The following is a 20,558-nucleotide window of genomic DNA, read 5'->3' on the forward strand; positions in this document are numbered from 1 at the left end:
AACATTGAAGAACAGAAAAGCTTATGTTAAGGGGCGAGAACAAAGTCTATGGATAGCAGAGTTCCTCCAAAAGCCGGTGTTTAACATTAAAGAGGAGAGTACAGGATGTAATGGAATGAATCTCTCTAGATTATATAGTTTACACGCAGATGTTCTGCGTTGTCAATATACTTTTCATAGTGATTGTAATGTGAAAATCAACTAACAACAAATTCGTTGTGCTTTAAAATCAGCATATATTATGTTCAAATACATATCGGGTAGACATTTTAATTTATAATGAAATAAAATAGAATTAGAAATTTTAAATTTAGTGTTTTTATTTTAAAAGGGTGAGAATTAGAAGAAGAAGAAAAGTAAGTATATAAATACATCAAGGGCGACAAAAAAGTGTATGGATAGCAGAATTCCTCCAAAAGTCAGTGTTTAACATTGAAGAGGAGAGTACAGGATGTGATGGAATGAATCTCTCTAGATTATATAGTTTACACCCAGATGTTGTGCGTTGTCAATATCATTTTCATACTGATTGTAATGTGAAAATCAACCAACGACAAATTCGTTGTGCTTTAAAATCAGCATATATTTTGTTCAAATACATATCGGGTAGTAATTTAAATTTATAATGAAATAAAATAGAATTAGAAACCTTAACTTAAGTGTTTTTATTTTAAAGGGGTGAGAATTAGAAGAAGGAAAGTAAGTATATAAATACATTGTTTTCTAATATCAACCTCATTTTAAATTGACGTAAACAAAGGGATATATCACAATGAATTTTAAATTTTATATCTCATTATTATTATTATTATTTGTTTTAAAAACTACCTATGGAGCACCATTTTGGGAAAACCTAGATAGTAATGCGCTTGCAATAAACCAAAACTCGAAAAGTATTCAATTTAATTTAACATTACCGAATAGTAATGATATTTTATCAATCAATATTTCATTATTATTACTAAAACAAAGTGAGCCTCTTTTAACTAATGACGAAGAAGAAATTGAAGTGCTGTCAACGATACCATTATTTTCACCATCCACAACAATCGCACCATCGTCTAAAGATGATTTTTCAACGGAAGGGAAACCTATGAGAACTTTTACTATAGATGAAGCTATAGAGGCATTTCGTAGAGAGCTCATTGAAAAGGAATCTGGTATTGGATATCGTGAATATCGTGAAATTGAAACTGAACGAATTCTTAGTAATGGTGATATAGAAAAGATTCTAGCCCAGGATACTTCATTTAAAAGACCACATATAGAAATAATTGATGTGAAAAACTATAGACAAACATATAATATGATCATTGTATAATGTGATCCACACAGGTATAGATAAAAAAAAATAAAAACCGATATGAAATTAGCTAATTTAATAAAAATTTTACTTATTTGCCTGTTTCACTTAAGTTATGGAACAAATTATCCCTATAATCAATTTATGAATCAAGAACAAAATATAAACAGCTTTAGAAATTTTTAAAATAGTAAACAGACCAGTTTTGAATACAATATTCCAAACACTTCATTACGTTTAAAAATAAATGTAACAATTCAATTGTTAGATCAGAGTTTTCCTGAGCTCAACCCATCATTATTAAAAACAACAGCAACAACAACACCAACGCAGAGCCCTGGGGGATCATTTAGACCAACCATCTGCGATCAAAGGAGTGAGTCAAATGGTGTGAAAAAAGTGAATACACCATTCTAGAGGCTACTGACAATTTTAAAGAATTACTAGTTGAAAAGGAAAAGAGAATAGGAGGCATTCTTGAAAGCCCAGAGGTTTTACTTCACTTGTTTTCACACACCAAGTACAAATGACGTATTCCGCCGCAGTTCCAGCTTCACCAACTAAAAGGTAATCTAAAATTGTAGATATATTAATTTTGTGCACAATCTTTATGTTAAATAAAGATATATTAATTAAATTCTAATACCAAACTTTTTTTCTTTTCTGCACTATATCTTGACCGGCACCATCCCTGAGCTGTGGCCCGGCCAAGACATTGGCCCATTCAATCCGTTATTTCATCCAGCGACCATTTTGTGAGCCAACCATCGGTTATTACAATAGTACTTGGTATTTTTTCGAGGAATTTTTTCGTGAGGAGTTTATTTGCGGCAACATCAACAGCAGCAATATCAACTTCTACAACACAGCAATTTCTCAAAGCCATTTAATTATATATTATTGAATCCACTGCATCAAGAACACATCTACAAATATAAAGGTTCGTGGTTATTTCAGTGAGCACATTAGTGAATAAATAAATAAGAAATTAGTGAAAGTGAAAAGTGGGCGGGTGATTTTGTGAAAAAATAAAAATAAGATACCAGTTTTGTATTTGTGCAAATAGCCCATTTGACCATCAAGTATTGTTTGCCGCCGACGGTAAACAATATTTGACACGGCTTAAGGGTCTTCGGTGTTGCATTATTGCCCACAAATATTTGTACAAACAGTGTTTGGGATGATTTAATAGGAAAGTGCAAGTAATTTTTCAAATTAAATGAATTCAATATACATTTATATGACTTGCGCTTCTCTGTTAATAACAGCCCACAACAACAACACTGCATTGTGTAATTAACCTCACTTTTGGGTTTGGTTCATCACAGTTGAATTTAAGAAAAATTTATTTCGCAAAAATCACTCAGCTTTTACATCCAATTCACTTTTTAAAACAAACAATTTAATTTTAACGTTTCTTTAGTGGACGGAACATTTTTCCTCCAACCTTGCTCAGTTTTTTCGCTTGCGTTTGATTTAAATAAATACTGTGCTACATACATATATACACGCACACGTACGTAAATATAGTTGGTTGGCGAGCAATAATTATTTTTTAACACGTATATTTACACGTACGTATATTTTTCATACATTCCACTGTTTTTTCACATTAAAGTATTAAATCTTGATTTTATTTTCTTTAAAATAAATTTTCACATTTGCGATTTTTACACAAAATTCATTAGAATTTCATTTATTTTGTTGGGTTGATTTTGTTGGTGGAAAGCGTTCAATAATTTATATTAGCATTTTGGGGTATTCCACAGACACTTGTGCATTTAATATTTTTGGAAATATTCATTGTTTCTAATTTTTAAAAGATTTTCAATATGGAAGCATATAACCGCTTAGTTGACACAATTATTGAGTTCGACATCGAATTTTTAAGCATAGCCACTAGCGAACACTCCAAAAATTCGCTGAAAATTCAGCAGCAGGAGTTGAAATCGATGTGGGAAAAAGCTAAAGAAGCTTTTGATGCGTTACTACAATCAGAAAATATATGTGAGAAGAATGTTACGGCAATTAGAAAAAAAAAATAAGTCGTGCTATACTGTTTTTGTGTTGTGTATGACAAAAATAAATGACCTGGCAGAAACACTTGAGAAGGCAGAGAAGGAAAACGATGACGCCACGCAACTTGCACTTAGCACCTTGTGATACCGATATATTCAAAGGTGATTATTTGTCATGGCCAACTTTTCGTGACATGTTCACGGCCATTTATATTCTAAATAAAAGCCTGTCGCCAGTACAAAAATTATACTATCTTATACAAAAAACCCAAGGTGAAGCCAGAGAAATCGTTAAGAAATGCGAATTGACGAATGATGGTTTTGATATAGCTTGGAAAAATTTGTGCGACAGGTATGAAAATAAGAGAGTATTAGTCAACACCCAATTAAAGATTATTTTCAACCTTCAATCAGTCGAAACTGAATGCGGTAAGTCAATAAAAAGATTACAAAGGGACATAAATAATTGCATATCCTCGTTAGTAAGTAATCATATTGACATATCTAATTGGGATCCAATTATTACATACTTATGTTCAACTAAGCTTCCTGATGTGACCCTTTGGCTATGGGAACAGTCCGTAGAAAACAAGACAGAAACCTTCAAGTGGGCGGATATGGACCGATTTCTGACAAATCGTTTTCAATCGTTAGAATCAGTCTCAGGTTTAAGAGGTACAAAGAGTACAAAACCTCAAAAGGTACAAAACTCAAAGCAGACCTCTGAACATCCCCCAAAGAAACTTGGCGCTTTCCAAGCAAGTGTAGCTAAAGGCACTTGTAAAATGTGTCAAAGCAATGATCACAAAATTTATGCGTGTTCAAAGTTCAAAAATTTGAATACGAATGAAAGACTTGCTCTGCATTTACAGACAAGTAAGGCAAAACCTACACAGGCAAATAATTCTGCAGATTTATCGGATGAGCAACCGTGCACTTCAAAGCAAGCTCAATCTCAAAACGAATCTGCAAAACAAAAAAAGCAGAAAGATAAAACTACAGTAAAATCTAATTTTGTTAATACAAGTAAAGGTGTTTTACTGGGCACAGCTTGCGTCACCATTCATTATAATGGTACAGATTTTTCGGCCAGAGCTCTCATAGACTCGGGATCTGAATGCTCTTTTATCACTGAAAGACTCAGACGAAGAATCAACCTGCCAACTCGAAAGATGCATGCTCAAGTTTCGGGCATCAATAATTCAGCTTCTGCGCAGGTAAAAGAGGCATGCGCCATTCAGTTGCGGTCCCCCGTTGACCCACTAATTTCTATTGATGCTTTAGTTCTAGTTCTACCACATTTGACAGGTAATTTGCCAACATGCGATGTTACTGCATTAACACAACAAGCGTTCCCTGATCTCGTGCTTGCGGATAAACGTTTCTTCGTGAATGAGCCAGTTGATCTTGTTCTGGGCGGGGATATTTATCCGCAAATCATATTAGACGGTATCAAAAAAAATATTCTTACTGACTGGTCGTGCTGATGCACGCAGTCCAACCAATCATAATCGGGTATCCTTTTACAATGAAGTGGCTTTAGACAAGCAGCTAAGATCATTTTGGGAGCTCGAAGACACGCCGAAAGCTAAAGCCTCCACATTAGAAGATACATTTTGTGAGGAATTGTATCAACGTACAACGCAGCGGAATTCTGACGGAAGATACATTGTGTCGCTTCCGTTCAGGTCAGAATTCCCAGGAGAGATAAATCTAGGTCCATCATTAAGAATAGCGTGCTCTCACCCGAAACCCGACTTAGAAAAAATCTCGATTTACAGAAAGAGTACAATAGAGTCATACTAGAATACGAGACTATGGGGCATATGTCAAAATTAGATTCAATTCAATCGGCCAATACAGTCGATAATTACTATTTACCACATCATGCAGTAATAAAAGAAGAAAGCATCTCTACCAAAGTTAGAGTTGTTTTCAATGCTTCCTCACGCTCTTCAAATGGTGTCAGCCTGAACGATGTTCTTCTTCCTGGTCCTGTGCTTCAGGCTGATCTACCAACATTAATTCTTCGCTGGCGACTTTTCAGATACGTCTTCAATAGCGATATTGAGAAGATGTATAGGCAAATCCTAGTAGATGATAATCATACAAGATACCAAAGAATAGTTTTCCGCTCAAGTCCAGATGATCAAATTAGTCTGTATGAGTTCAAAACGGTGACAGTTGGTATTAATTTTGCTCCTTATCTAGCAACAATGACATTACTTAAACTGGCTGATGATTCCAAAAAATCTCATCCAATCGGCTCAAATATCCTACGAAAAAATATGTATGTCGACGACGTTCTTTCGGGAGGGCATACTATTGCATCTGCGATCAGAGCAAGAGATGAAATTTCCGGGGTTTTAAGTTCAGCTGGTTTTCCATTACGAAAATGGACTTAAAATTTCAGTGAAATATTACAGGGTATTCCCAAAGCTCATCTACTGAGCGAAGATTTCTTAGAATTTGAAGATTCGAGTAGTGTAAAGGCGCTCGGTATTAGGTGGAATGCTCATTCCGATCAGTTTTACTTCATAGCAAAATCTATAGAAGAGAATACCGAGCCTACAAAAAGAGCGATACTATCTACTATCGCAAAACTCTTTGATCCAATAGGGTGGTTAGCTCCAACAATTTTCGTGGCAAAAATGATTATGCAAAATATCTGGTTAGAGGGTACTGGCTGGGATGAGACCGTTTCGTCTTCAACATTAGACAGGTGGAAAAATTTCACCAATACGTACAAGGAGATCGACAAAATACGAATACCGCGATGGGTAGCCCTTTCTCCAACAGAAAAGGTCGAAATCCACGGATTCTGCGACGCCTCCGAGAAAGCGTATGGGGCAGCCGTGTATTTGAGTGTGGAAACCAACGACCGCATACTTGCGAATCTGCTTTCGGCAAAAACAAGAGTGGTCAGTCAAAACCATCACACTTCCTCGACTAGAACTTTGCGGAGCAGTATTATTAGCGGAGATAACCGAATCTATCTGCGCTAACCTTGATTTAGGTCAACAAAACATTCATCTTTGGACAGATTCGACAATCGTGCCAGCTTGGATACGTAAACCTCCGCGCTCATGGTCAACTTTCGTTGCGCATCATGGTATCACGTGGATTCAGGTACAAACCCAGCAGATTTAGCCTGTAGAGGAATACTAGCCGAGGATTTAGTCAACAATTCTCTGTGGTGGCAGGGTCGTTCTTCCTCCAAGAAGAGAAGGAAAAGTGGCCAACACAAGATTTGGATTTTAACACGAATAACGAAGAAAAACGCGTGCAAGTACATGTTAGCGCAATTTCAAACAATATTAATGATATTCTCGATAGGTTTTCAAATCTTCCTAGGGCTTTAAGAGTTATCTCTTATATACTCAGACGCATTCTAAAACGAAAGATTATAGGCAACCTGAATCTTATTTAATTTCCTCAGATGAAATTAAAGCTACAACAACCCGTTTAATAAAACTTGCTCAGAAGCAATATTACGGATCAGAAATTTCGAGCTTGCAACCCAAAACACCAATTGGATCTAAAAGCGAAATACTGTCTCTCACCCCATATCTTGATGAAGAAGTAGTGAAAACGGGTGGATGACTTGGTGCATCCAAAGATACTACCGAATCTGAACACCATCCCATAATACTTCCGTACAATTGTAGGTTAACTCGTCTTTATGTTCAATTTGTCCATGAAATTTCTCTCCATTGTGAAAACCAATTATTGCTGCGCATCATTAGAACTCAATACTGGATACCAAAAGTTAAAACCACGATACGATCCGTAATTCATAATTGTAAGATCTGCACGATCTTCAAGACACGATCTCAAAATCAGCTCATGGGAATTCTACTTCAAGAACGCACCACCTTTTCGCATGCATTTACCAATACAGAAGTAGATTTCGCAGGGCATTTCGATATTAAGAGTTACAGTGGGTGCGGGTGTCGTACCTCAAAGGGTTACGTTTGCCTGTTCGTTTGCTTTTCTACTAAGGCCATACATTTAGAAGTCACTAGTGATTTGAGCACTTCCCCATTTCTAGCCGCTCTTTCAAGATTCGTAGCTAGACGAGGATGTCCAAGAAACATTTATTCGGACAATGGAACAAACTTTGTCGGTGCATCGCGTGCATTAAAAACGGAATTTAAGGAATTTCTTGCCGATGCAAGAAACCAAACCCTGTCAAGATATTCCCATCAGGCATTAAATTGGCATTTCATACCAGCAGGAGCTCCACACATGGGGGGATTATGGGAAGCGGGAGTGAAAAGCTTTAAAAGCCACTTCAAAAAAGTGGCCTTAAACAACAAATTCACTTTTGAGGAATTTAACACATTGTTATGTAGAATTGAGTCGTGTCTCAATTCTCGCCCTCTTAGCCCCGCTTCAAATGAACCATCGGACCTTGAGCCTCTAACACCAGGACATTTTCTGATTGGAGGACATCTATTAGCACCAGCGGAAATCAGCATTGATGAAAACGCTGCCTCAGTAGTCAATCGCTGGCAGAAACTCAAGGCATTACATCAAAACTTCTGCAGAAGATGGAAATCAGAATATCTTTCGGAACTACAGAAACGGATAAAATGGAAGCATCCTAAAACAAATATGCAAGTCGGAGATATGGTAGTTATACGGGAAGACAATCTTCCTCCCAAATAATGGAGATTGTGGCGTGTGACCAAGTTACACCCTGGTTCAGACAATCGCGTTCGCGTTGTGGATATAAGGACTGAAAGGGGACAAGTAACAAGACCACTTACTAATATTATTACCACCATATACCGCGGAAACCGAAAACGCAACAGACCTTAATCTTCAGCAGTGACGCTACAATTGGAGTTACAAAATGTCCACACAATATCAAAACTTCTCCTAACCAAAACTAAGCAACTTCAACAAAACTCATAATGGAATCAAAATTTTCTTTTTTTTTTTGATCCAGCCTAATGTTACATATGTTCATACATATGCATGCTTGCGCACAGGTGTGGCGTTATTTTCATTTGCAAAGCAACAATATTTTGCTACAATTGATGAACACTTTACTATTAAATGTTCAATTTCTTAATGCCATTTTAAACACTCACTACCAAGTGAGGTTATCACTGGGTAGTCGCCACCGAAAACATGTGCACAAATATGTACACAATGACTATGCGCATTGGACTGCATGGAATCATGAAAGAAAAATTTTCGGGTCTGCTTAAGCAATCAAAAAAAGGTTTCGCAAACCACATATTAAATAATGAAATTTCCCTCAAAAAAATATTTTGTTTGTTCTTTTTGCCTAATGCATTATATATAAGGGTGCTCACATAAACATAATTTTTTATTTTTGTTACGAAGAAACGAAAAAAAGGATAGTACAATGGCAAAGGCAACGTTACTTAAACAAAATCGCTGTAAATTCCATTGCATACACCCGTTTTTATCAAAATAAAAACAAAAATAAAATAAGTAAATAAATCACGGAAATAAAAATTTTCAATTAAGGACAGCCTAATATAATGCACGGCACATAACAAAATTCGTTTTTACTTTTCGAAGTAAAAAGTTTAAATACTAAACAAAAACAAAGAACAAAAAAAATTTTTCTAACAAAAAAAAACAGAGGAGAAATTTCAGATTGCTCGGTTCACCCTAATGCTAAATATTGCAATTAATTTTTTGCTTTTCGAAGCAAAAACCAACAAAAAAAAAAACACTTAAAAATTTTCTTTTTTTCACAATAAAAAAAATAAATCACTGCACACCCGACTATAATGTACGATCGCATGATTTTATTGCGAATCGTAGCAACAACAAAACACAATTACACACTTTTCACATAACTTGTTGCTTTGCTTTGGTTTTTTGCTTGACCTTTCATAGGTCTTCATTAGCACATCTTTTTCCTCTCTTTTTTATTTGCAATATATGCATATTTTACTTTTCACTAAAATACTTCACTAACGACAAATTAACGACGGAAAAGTTAAATGCACGCGATTTACATTACTCGCCCGCACACGCATTAATTAAAATTACACTTTTATTCAAAAAATTACACTATAATTCACTCCCGCACGTTTTTTTTGTTTTTCATTTTCGTTAATTAATTCGAAACTGAAGTTAGTGAAACAATCGATTCACTAGTACGGTAGCATAAGGGTGTTGACACATTATCAATTATCCGTAAGGCTACATGCTTCACATATGGAAAAGCATGACGTAGACATTTACATTTTTGAGAAACGATTTACTAATCAAAAATAAATGCTATAAATGCTTGGAAATATAAATTAGACATTGTCTGAGAAAATCTTTCCTTTTAATGTTTGGGTTGGCGTTGTTTCTGTCTTGGGGGTCCGAGGGTATCATTTGCAAAACAAATGAATATCAGTTATACTACATTACAATACAGCCATCGCATATTTATATATCGCATACTGTACCCTGCTTCCACCAACAACCCCTTATAAGGTGAAGTTCACATTTACCTTATCAGAATTGCTCGCCAACAGAAATACGCTCGCTACGTCGATAAAACCAGAACCACCGATGAGGAAAGCGACACGGAGGCCTCCCGTGGAGTAGAATCATCTGCATTCCACACACCTTCTACGAGCGGATTGGAAATGAAAACTTTCCAACTGCGCCGTTTTCGTCCTCTATTTCGGCATGAGGTGATCGCAAGCAAATTGGAAATGCAAACTTTCCAACCGCCCAAAAATAGCTACAATGGAAAAGGCAAGAAGAATCGACGCAAGCAGCAAGCGCATCATAGTCGCGCCGCAAGAAGAGTGGAATCACCTGCATTCCACCTCCCTCCAACGAGTGCCTTGATGAATTGTAAATACACTGGACCACGAATTTCAACTTTTTTTCTTTACCAGAAACGCCGTTATGAAATTCGTATGTAAAATCACCCCCTGATTTCGAAAATTGAGTTCATTTTTGATTCTATGTTACCGTTTTTGAGATATTTGCAATTTACCGTTATTCGAAAAAACCAAAAAGATGGCTCCCTTTAATTACGTATATCTCACGAACGGGTCAAGCAATCGGAAAAGGCGATAAAATTTGCTATAAATGCATCATACATTGTTTTTTGCTCAACCATATAGTTTTCGAGATATTAGCTCATCATTTCAGATTTTTGTTTTTTTTTATGAAAAAATATGAAAAAAATTACTTTTTGCGAGGGCAGCATTCCAAAACTACAACTTTTTTTCCAAATATTTTTTGCTTACGTAAAGCTCTGTTTAATTAGAAAAAAGATAAGCTATCATCGAAGAAAAGCGATGCAAAACTACGTAAGTTATAAGCGATCAAATAAAAAACCCAGGTTGCGCAACTTCAATGTATGTATACATACATATATTAAAGGTATAAAATGCAAATGGGATATTATCCGGATAAACGAATACCACCATAATAATGATAATACTTTTTCTTTAAATAAATCAAATAGTACTTTAATTCTCGAATTGTTTTATAGTAGGTAGAGTGGTTGCATCGAAAGGAAGAGTGGTTGGGTTCGAAACCTGCTGTAGGCATGTAGTTATAAACATGTATTTCCGTCACTTATGGGTAAGTATGCAGGTAGATTTTCAAAATTATAAGACACAGAAATCTTTTAAAGCCTACATCTAAAGAAGGTAGTATTTTCTTTTCCCGGTTTCGTATAAAAGGAACCTTTCTGTCTAGGTAAGATTTGATTTTTTCAATTTTATTCTTGTTCCGAGTATAAAAATGAGTTAATGCACCTTGAAACTTCATAACATCTGCAAGGCTCGCCGGAGATAGTTCAGTTCATAAGTCAAATTTCAAAACCGTGATTTAGTAAAAAAAATAAAATGAGTAAAAGGACGCGGGTATTTTGGCATTGAGCCTAAAAATGCTGAAAAACCATGGACACCGAACACTTTGTGTACATCGTGTCGAGTAGAATTGATTCAGTCGGAATCCGGACACCAAATAAAATTTGTTACACCAATGATATGGAGAGAACCTACTTGCCATTCAATAGAGTGTTATATTTGTCAAACAAAAGTACTTGGCGTTGGAAGATCAAGAAGAGTAACCTATGCCAGCGTACCTACAGTGACATTACCAGTACTACATTTAACGGCAGTTGCGGATCCAGTTCCATTGTCAACAGTAATATCTGAGTGCAGCGAATCAAGTTGTACTAAATTTCGCATGGTTGGATAAGAGATTTGGAACTATCCAAGGATAAGGCCGAGATCCACACTTCTCGTATGCAACAATTTAAATTTGTGTCACGTCACGAACCATTTTCCAAACACTATACCAAGAAAAACCGTATATGCTACTGCAACGACATTCCTGGTTTATTCAAAGAGTTTGGTCAAACATATGGTTCAAAAGAGTGGCGATTGTTCATAGACATCAATAAACTGAGTTTGAAGGCTGTATTATTGCATATTGGTAACAAAAAGCCTTCTATCCCGATCGCACATGCAGTAAATACAAAGGAAACCTACGGGTAAATGCAAAAACTACTCAAATTTATCAAATATGAAGAGCATGGTTGGAAAATATGTTCTGATCTCCAAAGTCGTTGCAATGCTATGCGGTCTACAAAGTGGCTACACCAAGCACTGCTGCTTCCTCTGCAAGTGGGATAGCCGAGCTCGGTAGGACCACTAAGTCAGAAAGGATTGGCCGGAAAGAGTCGAGTTTACCGTTGGTGTGGATAACATCAAATACACCCCTCTTGTCAAGAAAGAGAAAATCATACTTCCACCCTTACACATCAAGCTCGGTCTCATTAAAAACTTTGTTAAGGCTTTGGACAAAGAAGGCGAAGCATTCGACTATTTGAAAACAATTTTTCCAGATATTTCTCAAGCCAAGATAAAGGAAGGTATTTTTGTCAGACCACAAATAAAAAAGTTGATCAACAATAATCAATTCAAAGGACTACTCTCATCAGTTGAGGCAGCAGCGTGGGAATCCTTTGAAAACGTCGTTGCTTCTTTTCTCGGTAGACACAAAAGCCCTAACTACGAGCAGATAGTGAACGACTTAATCAATAATTATGCGAAAATGGGTAAATATTAAAGGCTTATTAAAATTAATTACCCAAAATTCTATAACTTGTTTACCTAACTAATATTTTCTTTCCAGGCGTAAATATGTCGTTAAAAATTCACTTTCTGCACTCACATTTGAGCTTTTTTCCGGCAAATCTTGGCGACGAAAGTGACGAACATGGCGAAAGGTTTCATCAGCAAATGAAATTTATTGAAAATCGATATCAAGGATTCTGGGACGTCGCAATGATGGGTGATTACTGCTGGTTTCTCATAAGAGAAACCGATCCTAAACTGAATAAGCGTCAAAGTCGAACACATAATTATTTCGACTACATAGTAAAATAAAATTAAGATAAAGATTGTTAGAATATAGTACAAACATAAATAAACTTAAAAAAAAAAGTTAAAAATATGGGTAATTTCATTCATAAATTGAAATTCTAACTAAATAGAAACAGAGCACAGCTAGATATTTCACTCTTCTTTATACCATACATACGTTTTGAGGTATACGTTGAAATTGCGCAACCTGGGTATTTTTATTTGATCGCTTATAACTTACGTAGTTTTGCATCGATTTTCTTCGATGATAGCTTATCTTTTTTCTAATAAACAGAGCTTTACGTACATAAAAAATATTTGAAAAAAAAGTTGTGGTTTTGGAATGCTGCCCTCGCAAAGAGTAATTTTTTTCATATTTTTTCATAAAAAAAAAACAAAAATCTGAAATGATGAGCTAATATCTCGAAAACTATTTGGTTGAGCAAAAAACAATGTATGATGCATTTATAGCAAATTTTATCGTCTTTCCGATTCTGTAAACGTATTTGCAATTGCAAATTTTCGTGAGATATACGTAATTAAAGGGAGCCATCTTTTTGGTTTTTTCGAATAACGGTAAATTGCAAATATCTCAAAAACGGTACCATAGAATCAAAAATGAACTCGATTTTCGAAATCAGGGGGTGGTTTTACATACGAATTTCATAACGGGGTCTCTGGTAAATTTTGGCCGTCGTCCAGTGATACCTACATATTTTTTTTTACAAAAAAATTAATTTTGAATACTGCTTATGCATATACATAAGCAATGACATATTTTATACATAAATACATGAAATAAAAATGAATGTGCCACTGAGATTGAACCATGTACATCTATTATTTATTTTTCTTCAATTTTCGACTTTAGGTAATTCAAACGGAACCTGAGCTGAAAATAGTTTTAAGCTTAATTTAAACAAATTCTGCGAACCAGCGGCGGAATATGTCCAAATAGATCTTGCGTGTCGCAAGGGGGCCGGCATGTTTAGGCCAACAGCCCAAACTCAAAACATAAAAGGTCGCCCTCGCACTTTTTCTTATATTGGTTAACAGTGCCAGTCAAACTGTTTATGTTAACCATACAAATGAACATCGCTGGAATAAATAAACAGTTTGACTGGCAAGCGGTATTGACATGTTATACATTTTTTACTTCACTTGTTTTCACACACCAAGTACAAAGGACGTATCCCACCGCAGTTCCAGCTACACCAAATAAAAGGTAATCTAAAATTGTAGATATATTAATTTTGTGCACAATCTTTATGTTAAATAAAGATATTATATTAATTAAATTCTAATACCAAACTTTTTTTCTTTTCTGCACTATATCTTGACCGGCACCATCCCTGAGCTGTGGCCCGGCCAAGACACATTGTATATGAAGGTTCAGTTATCACAAACATGTCATCGTCGTCGTCGTCGTCAGCAGCAGTAGACATATTTAATTTTCTGAAACAATATAAACATATTCTACCTGAAGAGCAGAGGAAAAGAATTTTCGAAATTCATTCAAAAATTGAGTATAGACATAAATTAAGTAAAATAAAAATTAATTTCGGTGAACACTATGAAAACTGTGTTTAGTCGAATTCTAATAGCACAGATGGTCCAGACACTTGCAATTGCTCACACCTAGAGCGTTTGGATGAGGAAGCCTACGAAATTATCAACACTTACACAAAATATTTATAAAGTAGCTCTAAGCAATATGGATGATAAGCGAATTGTACGAGAAAATCATATTGATACTTATGTTTATGGTAATTTCGAAATCTTATAGTAGTACTTTACTGTAATTCATTTAAGAAAAAATAATAAAAAATTTATATTTTATATAATTTATTTTTATTAAATACAAATTTTAAACATAATTGATCACATATTACTGTGTTGTATTTTTCTTTCTGCTCATAATTGTAATGTATTGGTGACTTCAGATAATTAATCAGTTCAATCGGCGGCTGTAAATTTCCAAAACTATCAAAATATTCTTTTTAGTTTTTCTTAATACTTTCATGGTCTTAGCAAGATTTGCTAATACAGTCATATGATTATTTGACGTGATTTTAAACGAGCGATAGAAAAAATCTGTTATCTATCAGCTGTGTATCTGATAAGAATCTGCTAAATCTGTTACCTATCAGTTGTGTATCTGATAAGAATATGGTCTGATATCAATTTTACTTATTTTGAACTGTTATATATTAAACTTGTCTCGGGGTTTGCTAACAAGGTCACTGTAACCTTTAATAATGTTACCGGTAATTTCCTTGTACATATTTGTTGTGAAGATCTCTTCTAATTATGAATCGATTTTGTTTTTGCAGATGGTAGGTTTTTATGTGTATATTGTCACGGATATTAGCATCACTAAGTTATCCCATCACTAAGGCGATGCTAAGGCCATGCCAAGCAGTATTTACGTTAATAATCAAATCAAGTATACACATATATAAGGCAGCCCAGAGAGATGTCACACACAGATGCATTTACCTATACGCCTATGTGCGCGCGAGAGACTGTAAACTACAAACATTCACATCAATAATTCAATCTTTATGTATCTACATAAACGAATAAATAATTGCGTCTACACATATGTACCATGTACGAATTCGAGCAGCGGAGAGTCAATGCGCAAACACATGCATATATCTGAGAAGTTTGAGAGCTACTGGACTAGTAGATTCTGGAAGCGCCTAAAAGATGTATAAAATTGTGCAATTTTAGTTATAGCTGAGAAGTTTGAGAGGTCATGGACAATGCTAGTACATTCTGGAAAAATGCGAACGAGGAAACCAAAGGGTATAAAAGGCAACAGATGTAGAGGTGCTGCAATTCAGTTTGAGTTGAACTATCAATCAGTTTGATTAAGCACGCGATCTGGCGGCCAATAGTAGAGTTTCATTTGAGTTATCAATCAGTTTGGTTATTAAGCCAGCGAGTAGCAAAGTATAAGTGTTATTGTGAAGTACTTTAATAAAGGCCATTTTTCCATTATTCAATATTGGAGTTATTTATTCAACAGTTTAGTGATTCGAACTTAGCAGAGGATTGCAAATAAGAGGATTTGCAGCAAATTCGTTACAATTGGTGTCAGAAGGGGAACTGGTGAATAAATTCCGAGGATTGGGAATACAACTTGGACATGGCAAAGTTCAGTGAATTGAAGATCCAGCAACTGAAGAAGGAGTTGGAGAGCCGTGGATTGAATACAAGCGGCGTTAAACTCGAACTTCAGGCACGGCTACGAGAGGCAATGGAAGTAGAAGGAATTGATGTGGACGAGTATGTCTTTTATCCTGATGAGGACGAGACAACAGCAAAAATTGAAGAGAAAAATGAAACACCGCAGACAATGGCGAACACAGACCTGAACATGATGTCGGCTGCAATATCGGCACAAATAACAGAAATGTCATCACAAATATCCACCAACATGTCATCTCAGCTGGAATCGCAGGAGACACGCATAACATCCAAGATTGAAGCACAAGAAACGCGTATGGCAGAAATGTCGACACAGATTACATCAAAGATGGAGACACAACTGAAAGAACAAGAGGCACGCATAACAGTACAACTCGAAGCGCAAGAGGCGCGTATATCATCAAAACTCGAAGCACGTATGGACGAGAAAATAACGCAGTTTGAGGAAAAAATCGAAGCCGAGGTGGATGCTTTGAGAGGTCGTATACAAGAGTTGCAATTAAACCGCCCAGCTGTTTCAGCAAGCAATACAAAGGTAAAAACACCATCCTTTGACGGTACTGTTCCTTTCCAGGTCTTTAAGCTACAGTTTGAGAAGACCGCAGCAGTAAACAACTGGAATGCGGAAGATAAAGTTGCTGCACTGTTCGTGGCATTGAAGGGGCCAGCAGCGAAAATTCTACAGACGATTCCCGAAGGAGAGCGGAACAATTATGAAGCATTGATGGCTGCTGTAGAACGACGTTATGGAAGCGAGCATAGAAAACAGATATTCCAAATTGAGTTGCAAAACCGCTACCAAAAAGCAAATGAGACATTGCAGGAGTTTGCTTCAGATATTGAAAGATTGGCTCATCTTGCAAATGCGGACGCACCCGTGGAATACACTGAAAGGGTAAAAATCCAAAGTTTCATAAATGGCATACGGGACGTGGAAACGAAGCGAGCTACATACGCAAACCCAAAGCTGACATTTGCTAAACGGTATCACATGCATTGACTCAGGAAACGCTTCACTATTGAGTAAACCAGCATACAAAGCTCATCGTGTAGAAGTGGAAAGACCAGATTGGGTAGACACTATTTTGGAAGCACTGAAGGGATCACAACAGAAAAATGCCGGAGTTATTAAATGTTTCAAGTGCGGCAACCCAGGTCATATTGCACGACATTGCAGCAGCGGTCCCAATAGCTCCAACAATGTGGGTGGTCGTAAACGCAGAGCAGAAGGTGATGAGCAAATATCCAAGACCACTCAATCGTTAAACTAAATCGAGTCAGCCGCAAGGGGCGACAGCTGGCTCCCGCAATTGAATGCCCCATAATCTCTATCTCGCATATTGGAAGAAGATCGAGCAATCTTACTGTTGGAGGACATGTGGACGGAAAGGAACGGTTACTGACTGTAGATATGGGTGCATCTCATTCCATCATTCGAGCGGATTTAGTCAACAAAAACATAAGACCATTGCTTGGAGGAAGATTACGTAGAGCCACGGGAGAGGACACCCAGGTAATTGGAGAAGTAGAATGTGAAGTCGCAATTGGGAACGTCACGGTAGTACAAAATTTTATAGTGGCAGAAATTGTTGATGAAATCATAATTGGAGTGGACTTCTTAATCGATCAGGGCATCAAGATCGACATGCAAAGCAAGACGATGCGATATAAAAACATTGATGTACCAGTTAATTTCGGCTACGAGAGAGGCTACAGCAGTAAACGAGTGCTGGTGGAAGAGAGTCAGCAAATACCACCAAAATCCGAAGCAGTCATCTGGGCAAAGGTTGATGGAGATTGTGGGACAAACAAATTGTGGGTTGTAGAAGCAGCAAACAAATCAGCACTAAACATACTTGTAGGAAAAACCCTGGCTATGACAAAACAAGATGGACGTATTCCGGTAAGAGTACTCAATGAGTTCAAGTCACCACTCAAACTGACTAAAGGAGCTATTTTGGGAAGATGCCAAGAGGCTGAAGTAGTTATTAACTGTGAACAGCTCCAGGAACACGTTTCAGCTAGTAATACTGATCTTTCAAAGGACATCAAGGCATGGATGCAGGGGCTAGAGGAAGCATATCAGAGTAAGGCAAAACAACTGCTCCTAAAGTACGCGAACATATTTTTGACCAGGATGATTCTAAACCAGGCCGCACCAACGTTGTGAAACATCAAATTGACACTGGAGATGCGAGGCCGATCCGTCAAGCTCCACGTAGTGTTCCACTGGCGAAGCGGGAAGTTGTGAGTCAAATCATTCAAGAAATGAGCGACAGCGGCGTCATCGAACCATCAGCTTGTCCATGGAGCTCACCGGTAGTACTTGTAAAAAAGAAGGATGGAAAAATGAGGTTTTGCGTGGACTACCGGAAGTTGAATGACGTAACGAAAAAGGATAGCTACCCATTGCCAAGAATTGACAACACTCTGGACTCGCTATCTGGTACGAAATGGTTTTCCACGCTGGGATTGAAAAGCGGCTACTGGCAAGTGGAGGTGAAGGAGGAAGATAAAGAGAAAACAGCCTTCAGTGTCGGTGATGGTCTTTGGCAATTTACAGTGATGCCTTTTGGACTTTGTAATGCACCAGCTACTTTTGAGAGACTCATGGACCAGGTACTGAAAGGACTACATTGGAAAACATGCTTGGTGTACCTGAACGACATCATCGTATTGTGCAAGAACTTTGATGAACATCTTAAGAACTTGGAGGAAGTTTTCCAGAGAATAGCTGGCGCTGGTCTGAAGTTAAGTCCCAAAAAGTGTGCGCTGTTTAAAAAGGAAGTCAATTATTTGGGTCACAAGGTAACGACAGAGGGCATCTGCACTGCGAACGAAAAAATAGAGGCTGTAAAGGATTGGCCAAGACCACAGAACCTACATGAATTGAGAAGTTTTCTTGGGCTGTGCACATATTACCGCCGATTTGTACCAAATTTTTCCAGCGTAGCCCATAGCCTCCATGAGCTTACAAGAAAAAACAAAGCTTTTGAATGGAAGACGGAGCAAGAAGTGGCTTTCCAAACATTGATCCCAGAAAGAGGATTCCTGACGTGCTCAGCGAGCTGCATAATGGTCCAAGCGGAGGTCATCTTGGAATCACGAAGACGCTCGAGAAGATTAAACAGAGATTCTATTGGGTTGGTTGCCGTCGTTCGGTCACTGAGTGGATTGCGAACTGCGAGGTTTGCAGCAGAGCGAAAGGGCCCAGAACACGAAGTCATGGCCAGATGAAGCAATATAACTCAGGTGCGCCATTTGAAAGGATCGCCATGGATGTCGCAGGTCCATTTCCTACTAGCAACCGCGGAAACAAATACGTACTGGTGGTTATGGATTATTTCAGTAAATGGCCAGAGGTATACCCAATCCCAAACCAAGAAGCAGAAACAGTAGAAGAAGTGGTTAAAAACGAATGGGTTGCAAGATATGGTGTACCAATGGAGTAACATTCTGACCAAGGCAGGAATTTCGAATCAGCTGTGTTCCAGGAAATGTGTAAGTCATTGGGCATTCGAAAAACACGGACAACTGCATTGCATCCTCAATCCGATGGTATGGTAGAACGATTCAATAGAACATTGGAGGAGCACTTAAGGAAAGTAGTAGACAAGTACCATAAATAATGGGATACCCGCATACCATTATTCTTGATGGCTTACCGATCAGCAGTGCATGAGACAACGGGCCAAACCCCTGCAAAAGTAATTTTTGGCAATGACCTTAGACTGCCAGCTGATTTAAAGTTTGGGATAGATACCAATGCGGAGAGAAATGTCAGGAAATCCACTAGTGATTTGGAAGAAGAGCTAAGAGAAATACATGATCTGATAAGGCAACGATTATGAGTGACAAGATGAAAGCCAGATATGATAAAGCAATTAATTCAGAAGGTTTTCAGGAAGAAGATTTGGTGCTGTTATACAACCCACAACGTAAAAAAGGTTTGTCCCCGAAATTGCAGTGTAATTGGGAAGGCCCATACAAAGTTGTAAAACGGATCAACGATGTAGTGTACCGCATACAAACCATCGGTAAACCACGAACCAAAATGAAAGTGGTCCATTTGGAAAGGCTGGCAACGTTTAGATCGAGAGATTTGTCTGATCGCGACGATCAGACTTAGGTGGAGGGCAGTGTCACGTATATTAGCATCAGTAAGTTATCCCATCACTAAGGCGATGCTAATGCCATGCCAAGCAGTATTTACGTTAATAATCAAATCAAGTATACACATATATAAGGCAGCCCAGAGAGATGTCACACACAGATGCATTTACTTATACGCCTATGTGCGCGCGAGAGACTGTAAACTACAAACATTCACATCAATAATTCAATCTTTATGTATCTACATAAACGAATAAATAATTGCGTCTACACATATGTACCATGTACGAATACGAGCAGCGGAGAGTCAATGCGCAAACACATGCATATATCTGAGAAGTTTGAGAGCTACTGGACTAGTAGATTCTGGAAGCGCCTAAAAGATGTATAAAAGTGTGCAATTTTAGTTATAGCTGAGAAGTTTGAGAGGTCATGGACAATGCTAGTACATTCTGGAAAAATGCGAACGAGGAAACCAAAGGGTATAAAAGGCAACAGATGTAGAGGCGCTGCAATTCAGTTTGAGTTGAG

At 37.2% G+C, this 20,558-nt stretch overlaps 1 protein-coding gene and 1 long non-coding RNA gene across 4 annotated transcripts in view; one reads left to right on the forward strand and one right to left on the reverse strand.

Moving 5' to 3' along the window:
- Nucleotides 1-20,558, forward strand: part of PPP1R15 (Protein phosphatase 1 regulatory subunit 15) — a 293,688-nt gene that overhangs the window by 174,150 nt on the left and 98,980 nt on the right. The window lies entirely within an intron of this gene.
- Nucleotides 1,370-3,277, reverse strand: LOC137246583 (uncharacterized). 3 transcript variants are annotated; one of them, XR_010951576.1, is made up of 3 exons: nucleotides 2,610-3,277; nucleotides 1,955-2,229; nucleotides 1,370-1,875 (listed from the first exon to the last, which is right to left on the reverse strand). It is a non-coding gene; the product is annotated as an uncharacterized lncRNA (long non-coding RNA). The 3 variants fall into 3 exon arrangements; XR_010951574.1 differs by having other exon boundaries at nucleotides 1,370-2,229; XR_010951575.1 differs by having other exon boundaries at nucleotides 1,370-2,229; nucleotides 2,538-3,277.

This window comes from Eurosta solidaginis, chromosome 3, assembly GCF_040869045.1.
Source record: "Eurosta solidaginis isolate ZX-2024a chromosome 3, ASM4086904v1, whole genome shotgun sequence".
NCBI lineage: Eukaryota > Metazoa > Arthropoda > Insecta > Diptera > Tephritidae > Eurosta > Eurosta solidaginis.